The following is a 13805-nucleotide window of genomic DNA, read 5'->3' as shown; positions in this document are numbered from 1 at the left end:
AGGTTTAAAGGCCGTAATACGGCCTGTGAGGGACCTAGTAATAGTGTTTGTAAATAGTTTTGTTAAAAGGGCCACTGTTCTGTTAATTGTTTGATATGCATTACGTGTCACCAGAGTATTATTTTTTCATGTGTTTGACAGTGTTGAGCAGCACTTATTTACATTATGTTGCAGTCAAATTTGATTATGAACATTCCTAGTATAAAGCTGTGCACTTGGAATGTGCGGGGCATCCATCACCCAGTTAAGAGAAAGAAGATCCTAACTTCTCTGAAGAAGGAAGGAGTGGAAATTGCACTCCTGCAGGAAATGCATCTTAAGGACCAAGAACATCTTAAACTGAAGAGGGACTGGGTTGGTGATACTTTTTTTTCATCTTACACCTCGAACAGTCGAGGAGTTAGTATCCTGATTAATAAGAAATTGCCTTGCTTGAATCTTGCGTTAAAGACAGTGAGGGACGATACATTATAATTAAGGGTGTACTCTATGGAAAATCAATCTCAATTCTTAACATATATGTCCCACCAAACCACCCCACAGACTTTGTTACAAAGGCATTTCTGGAGTTTGCTGAACTTGAGAGTTGTGTTGTAGGTGGAGATTTCAACCCCTACAAAAAGAGCAAGGGCATTAGCAGACACGTGTGAAGAGTTTGGGTTTGTAGACGTCTGGAGAGCTATACATCCTAACCAAAAAGAATTCACCTTCTTTTCAAGTGCTCACAAAAGCAGCTCACAAATTGATTATTTCTTTATCCCTAACCTAATGCTATCTTCTGTGGTGTCTTGTGATATAGGAGTCATTTCTATTTCAGACCATAGTCCAGTTTTTCTACAGTTGCTTTTCAGGGAAAAAACAGACATTAGTAAATCCTGGAAGTTTGACCCACACCTACTCAGTGACCCAAATTTTATTTCATATTTTAAGTTAGAATTTAAAATATTTTACTCGATAAATAAAACTCCTTTAATTTCCCCTTCCATACTTTGGGAGACTAGCAAGGCGTATGCTAGGGGCCTAATCATCTCCTACGTAAAAAGTAAACAGCGCAAGGCGCGGGAAGCCCAAAAGAAACTAGAAAGCGAACTTGCAGAGCTAGAAAAGCTAGAAAAAAGCTAGAAAACATATGCTAATTATCCGTCTGATGTTAATATGAAAGCAATGCTGGCTACAAGAGCTTCTCTGAACTCTCTTCTTACTCACAGGGCACAGCAGATTATTAGGTTCGCTCAACAAAGGCTTTATGACCATGGTAACAAGCCAAGCAAATACCTTGCTAAATTAGTAAACAGAAAGACTGATTCACACACAATTTCTTCCATTAAAGACACAAAGGGCCACATTAAATCTGATACGAGCGATATTATTAGTGTCTTTAAGGATTTTTACAGTGGGTTATATACTAGTGGGGAGCCCCAAGGCATACAGGAATTGATTGATAGATTCATGTCTAAGCTAACTTTACCAAAATTAACAGATGAACAAAAGCAGGCTCTTATTACAACTCAGGAAGTTTTGGATGCACTGCAGACCCTTCAATCGGGAAAGGCCCCGGGCCCTGATGGCCTTAGTTGTGAATTTTATAAAGAATTTAAGTCAGTACTTATGGGTCCTTTTTTAGAGATGCTACAAGAATCATTTGAAAATGGGGTCTTGCCTAGATCTTTGACTGAAGCCAGTATTAGCCTCATCCTTAAAAAAGGGAAGCCGGCTGATGAATGTCCATCATATCGTCCCATTAGCTTGTTAAATGTTGATTTTAATATGAATATTATCTAAAATTTTGGCGCAACGTCTTGAGAAGGTTCTCCCCTTTATTGTTAAGAATGATCAGACTGGGTTTATTATTGGTAGAAACTCCTGCAACAATATGAGGAGGTTGTTAAATGTGATTCAGTTATCACATCAGGAAAAATTGGACAGTATGGTAAGAGTCGAATGGCACTTTCTTTTTTCATTGTTAAACAGTCTTGGGCTTGGGGACATATTCTGCAGATGGGTTAGGTTGCTATATAACAAACCACTTGCTGCTGTTTGGATAAATGGCCAATCCTCCTCCTTTTTCCACTTGGGGAGAGGGACTAGACAGGGGTGACCTTTGTCACCACTGTTATTTGCAGTTGTAATCGAGCCCCTAGCAGAAGCTATAAGAAACAGCCCAAACATCACAGGAATCTCTGTCGGGGATAGAGAGCACACAATAGCTCTGTATGCGGATGATGTCCTACTTTTTATAACTAACCCAAAGACCGCTATACCAGCATTATTGGAGTTAATAAATCAATTTAGTGAATTTTCAGGATACAAAATACATTTTTCAAAGTCTGAAATTATGCCCTTAGGCAATTCTTAGTTTCAACCATCATCACCTTTTAAATGGTCACCCAAAGGCTTTACTTACCTGGGGATCTCAATTACTCCTTCTGTGGAAGAAATGTACAAGGCCAACTTTGAACCTCTCTTAAAACGTATAAGTGATGATCTAGATAGGTGGGTTTCCCTACCATTATCTATGCTGGGTAGGATAGCATTACTGAAAATGAACATCCTTCCTAGACTCCTTTACTATTTTCAAATGATCCCAATCCTACTTGGTACTAAAACTATCAAAAAGTTGAATAGCTGGTTCAGTAAATTTATCTGGAATAAAAAGAAGCCACGATTAAAAATGGCTAAATTACAGATGCCTGCTGAGGAAGGAGGCTTAGATGTTCCAAATATTAGACTTTATCAGTTGGCTGCACAACTTCATTACATAGCTGAGTGGATTAACAATGACCCAGAATCAGTATGGATAGACTTAGAATCGTTTAATGCAAGAAACTCGCTGCCGGCTCTTTTATTTGCTCTAGACTTAAAGAAGGTTAAGCCTGATGTGAACAACAATATAATGGTTAGAACTACCCTGCAAACTTGGCAGACAATAAGAAAGGTGGAGGGCCGCTCAAAGTCATTATCCTCCCTGACTCCTATACAAGGTAACATTGATTTTGCTCCAGCTTTGTCTGATCAGGGATTTAACATCTGAAAAGACAGGGGGATTTTGACACTTGGACATTTATATGACAGAGGAGTTATGCTAACATTTGAGCAAATAAAACACAAATTTTCCCTCCCCAGAAGCCATTTTTTTTTTTTAGATTTTTACAAATCTGTAGCTTTATTATAAAACAGAGTGGTAATCTTTTTGATTGCCAAACTTCACAGATTGAATCTTTACTTCTTCACAGAGGCAAGAAATCAATTCTTGGTCAGGGTTATGCGAAACTCCACCTTGCTGGTAGCATGTCCTCAGATTACTTGAGGCGGAGGTAGAATACTGATCTGAACCTAACAATGGATGAAGCAACATATATGCTCAAATATGGAGCTCTGCAAAGGGGATCTCCATATGTAATAGAACTAGAGAAACTCAGTTTAGAATACTACATCGCTTACAGATTACCCCCCAGCTAAGACACAGGATGAATCCAAGTCTGTCAGAAATGTGCTCAAAATGTATTGTGGAGGTGGGAAGCTATAGACACTGTATGTGGTCATGTATCCACATTGAAGATTACTGGGGTAAAATTGCTGGGAAACTAAATTTGATTTTTAATGTTCAATTTAATATTGAGCCTCAAACTTTGCTCCTTGGTTTACACAGTCCTCAGCTAAAGGGCTTTTATAGAAGAAGGCTGTTCAGTATCCTCACGTTTGCTGCCCGGAAAAACATATTACTAAAATGGATTGATAATACTCCACCTTCAGTATTAGGATGGCATAAAATAATCTTTGACCTCATACCAATGGAGTATTTAACATATAGGTTCAAGTGTAAAGGTGAGGGTTTTTTGGAAATTTGGACACCCTGCTTTAGATATAGTGGTAAAAGACTTGCAAATTCTGTACTAAAGGGAATGATGGATTACAGCCCAGAAAACAGACAAAGGGATATTTTTGGGTCATAGGGCAGAACATTTTAATTTTTTAATGTATTTTAATTTTTTATTTGATGCCCTTTATTTTATGCGTTGTTTTCTAATCTTGCTTAAAAGACATTGCTTTTATTGTTACAAATGTTTCAATGTAAAAGAAAAAGAGGTGCTGCCTCACTGTCAACTGTGGTTATTATACACTGTTTCCTGCACAAGCTTGGATGCCGTGGCATTCTTCGTGCCATACTTTGTGGTTACAGGCATAACTATTTTGTCTATAATGTATGGGGTGTGTCATGTATCTGAGATATAGATGAGAAATTTAATTTGTGGCCAATGTGTGTTGTTTGTTCTGTTGTACTGTTTGAATTGTCTGTATGTGTGTTTAAAAGTTAAAAGTACAATAAAAATATTTTTGAAAAAAATAAAAAAAATTTACAAACCATGAACAAATATCTGGTCCATGTGTCTCTGTAATGTTTATAGATGTTTTATAAACCATCTCTTAAAGGTTTATAAATCATTTGGTCATCATTAACAAACACTTAATAAATTGTATGAAATGTTATAATGTGTGCATCAATAAACTGTTAATATAACATAAATTATAGCATTACAAATCATTAGCAAACATTATTAACTATCATTTCATTGTTTGTTAACAGTAAATAACTATTAACTAATGGTTAATTTACTATCTATTTACCCTTATTTACCCTTTATAGATGATGGTTATTATAAAGTGTTACCAAAGTTTTTATTTTTGTTATTAACACTGTCAATATGCCAAATTAATATTTTAGAGTTCTGTAATTCTGGTTTTTGTTTACCTTTATAGAGAGCTATAAACATGTCTTTGAGTGGGAGTGTTATGCATATTACTGAATGTAAGTGCAAAGCCATGTTAAATAGCCCACCCAGTGACGTCATTATTAGAGCATGCGTGCCTGCGTGCACCGTTAAGAGGTCAGAGGGAGTTCCCAGACCAAAAGAGATGATAGCGGACGTGTTTTTCTTCTGTTGATATTAGCCACTAGATGGTATTAGCTAACCACTTTGGATGACTGTAAGGACGCGAAAGACTGCTGCAGAAATGTCTAACGTAACAGGTTATGGGCCCAGTCATGCAGGCCAAACGTGGCTCAGACTTTTATTCGACGGTGATGAGAAAAACTACGAGCTCTGGAAAACGAGGTTCCTCGCGCACATGGAGTTACGCGCAGGGGAGGACCCGCAGATAGACGAGGACGATGAAGAAGCCCTCGCGCAAGATGAGACAAAGAATGGAGAGGCATATGCAGAGTTGGTGCAATGTCTAGACAAGAAGAGTTTGTCATTGGTAATGAGGGACGCGAAACGTGATGGAAGAAGAGCACTTGAGATTCTTCGTGGGCACTATGCGGGAAAGGACAAACCCTGCGTTGTGAGTTTGTATTGTGAACTTTCCTCGCTCCATAAGGATGCAATGAAACTGTAACTGACTACATAATTTGAGCAGAGACTATATTCACATCATTGAGAAGAGCAGACGAGCATATTAGTGATGGTCTTCAGATAGCAATGGTAGTAAAGGGGCTACCTGATTCATACAAGCCATTCGTTGTGCACATCACCCAGACAAATGACATTGTAACGTTCAGCGAGTTTAAAACAAAACTGCAAAGTTATGAGAGTACTGAAAAATATGGGAAGAGTGACGGAAATGTAGAAGACAACGTGATGAAGACTAGCGGGACAACAAGGGCACGTGGAAGAGGAAGAGGAAAGAAAATGAACCTGGCTGATGTCGAGTGTTAGACATGTGGTAAAAAGGGGCACATGGCAAGGACATGTCATGACGGATTCCAAGCGAGAAGGGAAGAACGAAAATGGGACACACCACAGCGAGGAAGGGGGCGCGGCCGAGGACAAGACTGTGAGTATGTAAAGAAAGCTAATGGAGAAACGGAGGCAGAGCCGACATCGTTCTGTTTCTTTAAAATAAGTGACTGTCCGACACAAAGAGGAAACAAGAAGGGTCTCATGGTCGACTGCGACGCCACAACACACATGATCAACGACCCCAAGAAGTTCAAGACAGTTGATAAGAGCTTCAGACCTGAAGGCCACACGATCGAGCTTGCCGACGGAACCAAGTTGAGCGGGATGGCGAAGATGAGGGGAGACACCGAAGTCTACTTGCTGGACAGCGAGGGACGACAAGTGAAAACGAGGCTCAAGCAAGCACTCTACATCCCATCTTTTCCTCAAAACATATTTTCAGTAAAAGCAGCGACAGCCAACGGAGCCGAGGTCCGCTTTAAGAACAATGATGACTGGCTGATCCATAAAGATGGTACCAAGTTTAAAATGGATGTGTAAGGTAGGCTGTATTACCTTAACACAGTAGAAGATGAAAATAGTGATGAGTGAACGGGTGCTATGACATTCAGACGTGACATAAGATACTTGGTCATTGTAATTTTGATGATGTTTCAAAATTAGAAAAGGTGGTAGAAGGGATGGCGATAAAAGGGAAACATGACAAGTCCAATCAAAATTGTGAAATATGCACACAGGGCAAATTTACACAAAACAGAAACAGACAGGCAGACGCTAAAGCTACAACCGTACTAGAATTAATTAATTAGAATACATACAGACCTATGCTGTCCAATAGAACAAGCAGATAAAGATGGGTACAGATATGCTATAGCATTTACTGATGATTACAGTGGGATGATTTTTCCATACTTTATCAAAGCAAAGAGTGACACGACAAAAGCTACTGAAAAATTCAGCAGATGTAGCTCCATATGGAAAAGTAAAGTGCATAAGATCTGATAACGGTACAGAATTTACCGGGCAGGAGTTCCAGTCTTTACTTAGGAGTAACGGGATAAGGCACGAGATGAGTGCACCCTACTCACCTCATCAGAACGGTACGGCCGAGAGGGGTTGGAGAACCTTATTCGAGATGGCACGATACATGCTATTGGAGAGTAACCTCCCAAAGCAATTATGGACATATGCTGTACAGACAGCAGCTCAGATTTGTAACAGGTGTTACAGTAAGAGACTAGAGCAGACACCTTACCGTGTTTTCACTGGAAAAACACCTAACCTATCTAACATGAAAATATTTGGCTCTGAATGCTATGTATATAAGCAGGATAAGAAGAAGCTGGATTCTAGGTGTGCAAAGGGAATCTTTGTTGGCTATGATAAATATAGTCCAGCATATAATGTGTACTATCCTGAGACAGGAAAAGTCCTAAAACATAGGCTGGTGAAATTTATCACCAAAGGTAACGCAGATAGCCAGACTCAGACAGACTATAACATGGGGGGATGACATTGAGTGTTATGGAGATACACCACCAAAGATAGCCAACCAGGGTCAGGAACAGCCAAAGGGGTGTACAGAGTCCAGTGTTGAGACTGCTGAGACAAGTCCCACTCAGACAGATAGTACTCAGAAAGAACAGGAAGAAAGGAGGTATCCTACCAGGCAAAGAAAGGCTCCAGAACACTTAAAGGAGTACCAGTGTAAAGCTGAGTGTAACAATGATGAGAGTGAAAATGTAGATTATTTCTACAGAGTGACTTATGGTGTACCTAAAACACTTGCAGGCTATGGACTCTAAGAAGTCAAAAATGTGGGCTGACGCGATGAAAGAGGAGATTAACTCTTTAACAGAGAATGAGACTTTCACTCTAACCCCACTGCCACGGGGCAAGCAAGCAGTGGGAGGTCGCTGGGTATATACAGTAAAAGAGAGCCCAGATGGATCTGAAACTTGTAAAGCCAGATATGTCGCGAAGGGGTATAGTCAAGTGGAAGGGATTGACTATAAAGAGACTTTTTCACAGACAGCCAACATGACCTCTGTCCGAGCATTGATGCAGGTGGCTGTACAAGAGGATCTTATCCTACACCAAATGGATGTGAAGACTGCTTACCTCCATGCTCCGATGGACTGTGAGGTATACATAGAACAACCGCAAGGTTTTGAAACCAAGTCAAAAACAGGAGAACACTTGGTATGTAAACTCAACAAGTCACTGTATGGTTTAAAACAGTCCGGGCGTAACTGGAACATGTTATTGCATGATCACCTTACAGAGAATGGTTTTGTACAAAATGATGCTGATCATTGTGTCTACAGCAGAGAATCTGAGAACGAGAAAGTGATTCTGTTAGTATGGGTAGATGACTTAATCATAGCTGCAAGTAACAACACCTCACTCAGTGATGTAAAAGAGATGTTGAAGAGAAGGTTTAAGATAAAAGATATGGGTCCACTTAGACACTTCCTGGGTATCGACTTTAGACAGAGTGAGGGAGAGATTAAAATGACTCAAAAGAGACACAAGGTTTGACTAGGTTTGGAATGTCTGAATGCAAACCAAGATCAACCCCATGTGAGCAGAAGTTAAACTTCGATACTGAGGGTGAAGTTATTGACTCAACAGGGTACAGGGAGATAGTAGGTAGCTTGATATACATTATGGTACAAGACCTGACCTGAGCTGGGTTGTGAGTAAATTATCACAATACCTAGCAGAACCAAAGCAACAGCATTGGGCTAAGCAAAACACCTACTGAGGTACTACTCAAGGTACTATAGATTGTCATATTGTTTATCGGTACAATAATAACCGAAGACTGTACACAAGCACACCGAGGCTGATGCTGACTAGTCAGACTCCATTGTTTATTGTGTCCCCCCAGCAACACAGTACATGACACAGGTTCCTACCCAAATATTAACCTAATACTACATAGATCAGGAACTACACTACAAGAAAAGTGAGAAAAACCTACAGCTTGAGGGATATAGTGATGCTGATTGGGCAGCCGATCAAAATGATAGGAGAAGCACAACTGGATACTGCTTCAGCTTAACTGAAAATGGTCCAGTTATATCATGGAAAAGTAGGAAACAGCCAACAGTGGCACTATCAACCTGCGAAGCTGAGTATATGGCACTAGCAGCCACTACTCAGGAGAGTATGTACCTTGTACAACTACTTAAAGGAATAGACAGCAGCAACCAGCATGTACCAGTGAAGATATACGGGGACAACCAGGGGGCGATAGCTTTATCCAAGAACCCAGTATGCAGACAGAGAAGCAAACATGTAGATATAAAGTATGACTCTGCACACACAGAAGGGAAAATAGCTATAGAATACTGCCCTACTGCAGACATGGTAGCTGAGGTCCTTACCAAACCAGTGATGAAGGCTAAGGTTGAGAAGTTTAAGGGGTATTTGTTTGGAGAGTGAAGTGTACTGACAGATGTAAAGTTTTGGTAACACTTTATAATAACCATCATCTATAAAGGGTAAATAAGGGTAAATAGATAGTAAATTAGTTATTTACTGTTAACAAACAATGAAATGATAGTTAATAATGTTTGCTAATGATTTGTAATGATATCATTTATGTTATGTTAACAGTTTATTGATGCACACATTATAACATTTCATACACTTTATGAAGTGTTTGTTAATGATGACCAAATGATTTATAAACCTTTAAGAGATGGTTTATAAAACATCTATAAACATTACAGAGACACATGGACCAGATATTTGTTCATGGTTTGTAAATATTTTATAAAGCGTCTATTAACATTATTTGGATGGTTATTATAAAGTTGGAACTGAAGATTATAATCCCTTATTGATACTTTGTAAAGCATCTATAAATATTTTTTAGATAGATAATAAATATTTTATCAATGATTAATAATTGGTTTATAAACCATCTACAATCATTATCCACACCATGTTTGTGCGCCTCATTAAATGTTATATAGATGACCTATAGAAGATTATTTTTTTGCACACCAATAACAGTATTGAAAACACAATATTTCACAAACCTTTAAGTTATTGTTAACTAGAAGGAAGACTCAGGGGGAATCGCACCGAGGACCTGCTAAGAGATCACCTGATTGTGATAGAGTGGAACGAATGACTGAGTAAAAAACAATATAATGTTTCTTTAGGACACCTGCTTGATGATATTGCTAAGTGTAGCCCAGGTTTAACTATGACACATTTCTTTATTTTAAAATGAACATATATGTAGTGGAGGTGTAACTCAAAATATAAAGTTATTGAAAGATAGTTAGAGGGTTAACTTTCTGTTGTTGTCTTTGAGTGATTTGATGAGTTTGTAAGTGAGCCAATCGGTGAACTCTATTAGTCCGTGAGCCGGCCAATCCAAGTACCAACGCCTTATTTGCTGCATATTGTCCTACAAAAATGAAATCATAGGATGGGTTTAATATGTAGCCAAAACCCCCTTGTATTCATATGTCATGTGTCATAATTTCTACATACCTCACTGAGGTAATTCATGATAGCAAAGATAAAACCTTTATCTCTTAAGATACTTTTCAGAATATAGAAGAACACCAGCCACCATGGCTCAAAACATCAACATATAGCTCTTTATAGATGCTCATACTGATTTATATATTTTCAAATGCAACTCATGCACGTCTCAGTATTTTGCTGTCTTTATTTTTTTTATAGTATTTTGTCGTAGCTGTCCTGACCTTGTCTGTTTGTTTTTTTGTCATGTATATGTCCCCAGTTTGTCACGCTATTGCATCTAATAATAAAAAAATAAAAAATACTTACCTGTGCTTCTGAGTGACTCACAGTGTTTGCATGGTGGCTCCTTGTTTCCCTTTTTCGGATTTTGAATGTTTTTTTTTTTTTTTTTAATCTTTTTAATTAAATATTTTAATTCCATATCTGCAATTGGGTCCAGTTCCTTGTTTTCCACTTTGTGACAATTTCTTGCCCATGTGTGCAAGGCTTAGTCTTGCCTTGTTGCTGTTCTGCCTTCATGGGCAAACTTTTAAGATGTGCAAGGACCTTTTTATTCCATTTGAACTACTGTAGCTTTTTCTTTTTGAAAATTCAGCATATGTCCACAAAACACAGGACCCTGCTTAAGATGAAAATGTTTCCCCGTAGTAAGTTAATATTGTGACACTGTCATAGACATGCAATGGACTTTTTTTACATTTCAGAATGATGGTTGTTGTCTTACATTATGACATTTTGACATTTTGATGTAAATCTGACTTTCTATCTCAATTACTTTTTTTATCACACTATTTTGACTTTGGCCTTTCTCATTTGGCCAACATGACTTTTTATCTCGTAATTTGAACTTTCTTTAGGCCGACCATGTTATGTTTTCCCATTGTCTATTTCCTATTGTGTCCTAGTTTCAATCTACTGCTTACATGCACTTTCCTAATATCATGTCCCAAAGCTGGATCCTCTCCTTAAACCACATGATATTTACACATGTATCCTTTATTTGCCATGTAAACATGTAATCGATCATTTTCTCCATTATTTTGCAAATTTTAATGCAATTGGTCTGTAAAGTCCTGGACTTGTACAATCTTTTTCTTGTAAATTAGAGCTAGGGGATATTTGTTACAGAAGTTTATTTGCTTTGAACACAAAGAACAAATTTGTGTGTGTTGGAAAGAAACCAGGATTAATACACGAGTAATCATTTCTTTGACTTTGTTGTTAAAAAGAGTTCCTGAAGATGGAATAGACCTTTTTTTTTGCAGCAAATATTCTCAACCTGTCATTAAAAACACTTTGTTTCATTGCATTGGATCCAAAGATTTAAGGATGTTATAAACGACCTGTGTCTTTAAGTATGTTATATGCTGTATGAAAAGTTGTCAGGTCTCAGTTTGATTTGAAACGGTTTGTGAAACATTATCCTGGAGAAATGTCAACTTTCATCAAGTCAAAGATCATTTGTATAACACATTTGTATAACACCCAGGGATTTCTCATTATATGGAGAACATTTTTACAATAGCTCAAATGAATTGTCATTATTAAAAATGTTGTATTGAAGGAGCAGTGCTGAAAGACAAAATAAATATGTGACTCTGGTGTGACGAGCCCTCCACACCGTGCTGCTGGTTTGTTTTCTGTTACAGGTTCAGGTCAAGGCGGGGTCTTAATCAGGGGATGAGCTGCACCTTGGCCCGGTGCAGTCCTCATCCATATAATCCTCTTCTCAGGACAGACGCTCTCTCTCTCACCTTGTTCTCACATTTGATCATTGTAAATAAATGTGGTGTTATTTTGGTAGAGCTCGTCTTCGACTCCTGTTTTTCTTGCAGCCTCAGAGCCGGGTTGTAACAATGGAAAGAGTTTCTTCTTTCTTCCATGTTTTGATATCGTTTGACACAATACAGACACAATTACTCTCCACTGTGGATCTTTCTCCAAAAGAAAATATAAATGTCTTTCAACAGATATTTTGTCAAATATGTACTTGAAAACCTCTGTTGGATTTCACGATTGCATCATATTGGGTATGATAACAGCAGCAAAACATAAACTTCGAATTAAATAATTCAGAGTCAGGATATTAAACATGTTTGAGAAAACCATTTTTTTCCTTAATAAGGTGATATTATTAAGGATATATAAATGACCCCTACATCAAAATAAAGAGAAAATACCAACAGTTGACAGAAGAGATTATTCATGGTTCTATATTTATTCAGATTTGATTTGCAAACTCTGTTTTTGCAGCTGATTCTAAATGTTGTGCCGACCTCTTGTTGTCTCCAAACTCGTCCGTCTCCTCTTTAAATGGACTCCTCTGTTTGCTTTGAGGTCTCAGCTGAAACAAACAAATAATAAAATGGTTTAGTGAACATACATCACAAATAAAATGAAGTTCATCTAATGTCAGAAAAATGTTCCTCAAAGTGAGCCATGTTTTCTTATGAATATATTCAGAGCTGTTTTCATTAAGTTACCGTTGACACTTGTCTCTCGTCTTTTCTTCTTCTTTCTCGTTGTCGGTCTGTTCATTCAATCTCATCCTGTCTGTGTCCTCTGTGCTGCTTCCTGTCTCCTCTGTTCTGTTGTTCAGGGCTCTTCTTTAGATTTCAGCTCCTGTTCCTAAAGAAAAAAAAAACAAAAAAAAAGAATCAAAAAGGATCCCATGCTGAAAACAAACATTGTGTAGGAATCAAACTCACCTTTTTTAGATCCCACCTGTCCGCTGAGGGAATGAATCAAAGAGACGCTGGGACATTCAATGAACCAAAAAGTTCATTTTGATGAAACAAAATGTAGCTCACATCACATGACCTGATATTATGTCACATCATTAATCATCACATCACATCAGATCAGATCACATGACGAGACAACACATCACAACAGAACGTAACACACAAAGACACAAGACACAACAAGACGCAACAAAACAAAACACAAACGAGACAACACATCACAACAGAACGTAACACACAAAGACACAAGACACAACAAGACGCAACAAAACAAAACACAAACGAGACAACACATCACAACAGAACGTAACACACAAAGACACAACAAGACAACACTGCACAACAAAACAAAACACAAACAAGACAACACATCACAACAGAACGTAACACACAAAGACACAACAAGACACAACACTGCACAACAAAACAAAACAACACGACATGAATAACACCACATAACACATAAACACAATATAATACAGAAACATAATATCTGAAAAAAATCAAACAACAACACAACAAAATACAAGACAACACATGACATGAATAACACAACATAAGACATAAACACAATATAATATAGAAACATAATATCTGAAAAAATCAAACAACAACACAACAAAATACAAGACAACACATTACGTAATATAACACAACATGACATATTTACACATTAACACAACATCATGTGAAAAAACATCAAATCTGAAAAAATCACAACATCACATCAATATCCCCTGACTATGTTTTCAAGTTTCCAGTTTTCTATTGTTCAGGTTTTAAAAACTTTTGTTACCTGGAGCCACAG

General features: G+C 37.9%; 1 long non-coding RNA gene across 1 annotated transcript; it reads right to left on the bottom strand.

Moving 5' to 3' along the window:
- Nucleotides 1–12450: 12450 nt before the first annotated feature.
- Nucleotides 12451–13164, bottom strand: LOC132974959 (uncharacterized). Its single transcript, XR_009673170.1, has 3 exons — nucleotides 12962–13164; nucleotides 12737–12881; nucleotides 12451–12597 (listed from the first exon to the last, which is right to left on the bottom strand). It is a non-coding gene; the product is annotated as an uncharacterized LOC132974959 (long non-coding RNA).
- Between the last annotated feature and the right edge of the window lie 641 nt (nucleotides 13165–13805).

This window comes from Labrus mixtus, chromosome 5 (genome assembly GCF_963584025.1).
Source record: "Labrus mixtus chromosome 5, fLabMix1.1, whole genome shotgun sequence".
Lineage (NCBI taxonomy): Eukaryota > Metazoa > Chordata > Actinopteri > Labriformes > Labridae > Labrus > Labrus mixtus.
The sequence above is the reverse complement of the archived record's forward strand: the minus strand, read 5'-3'. Positions and strand labels throughout refer to the sequence as shown.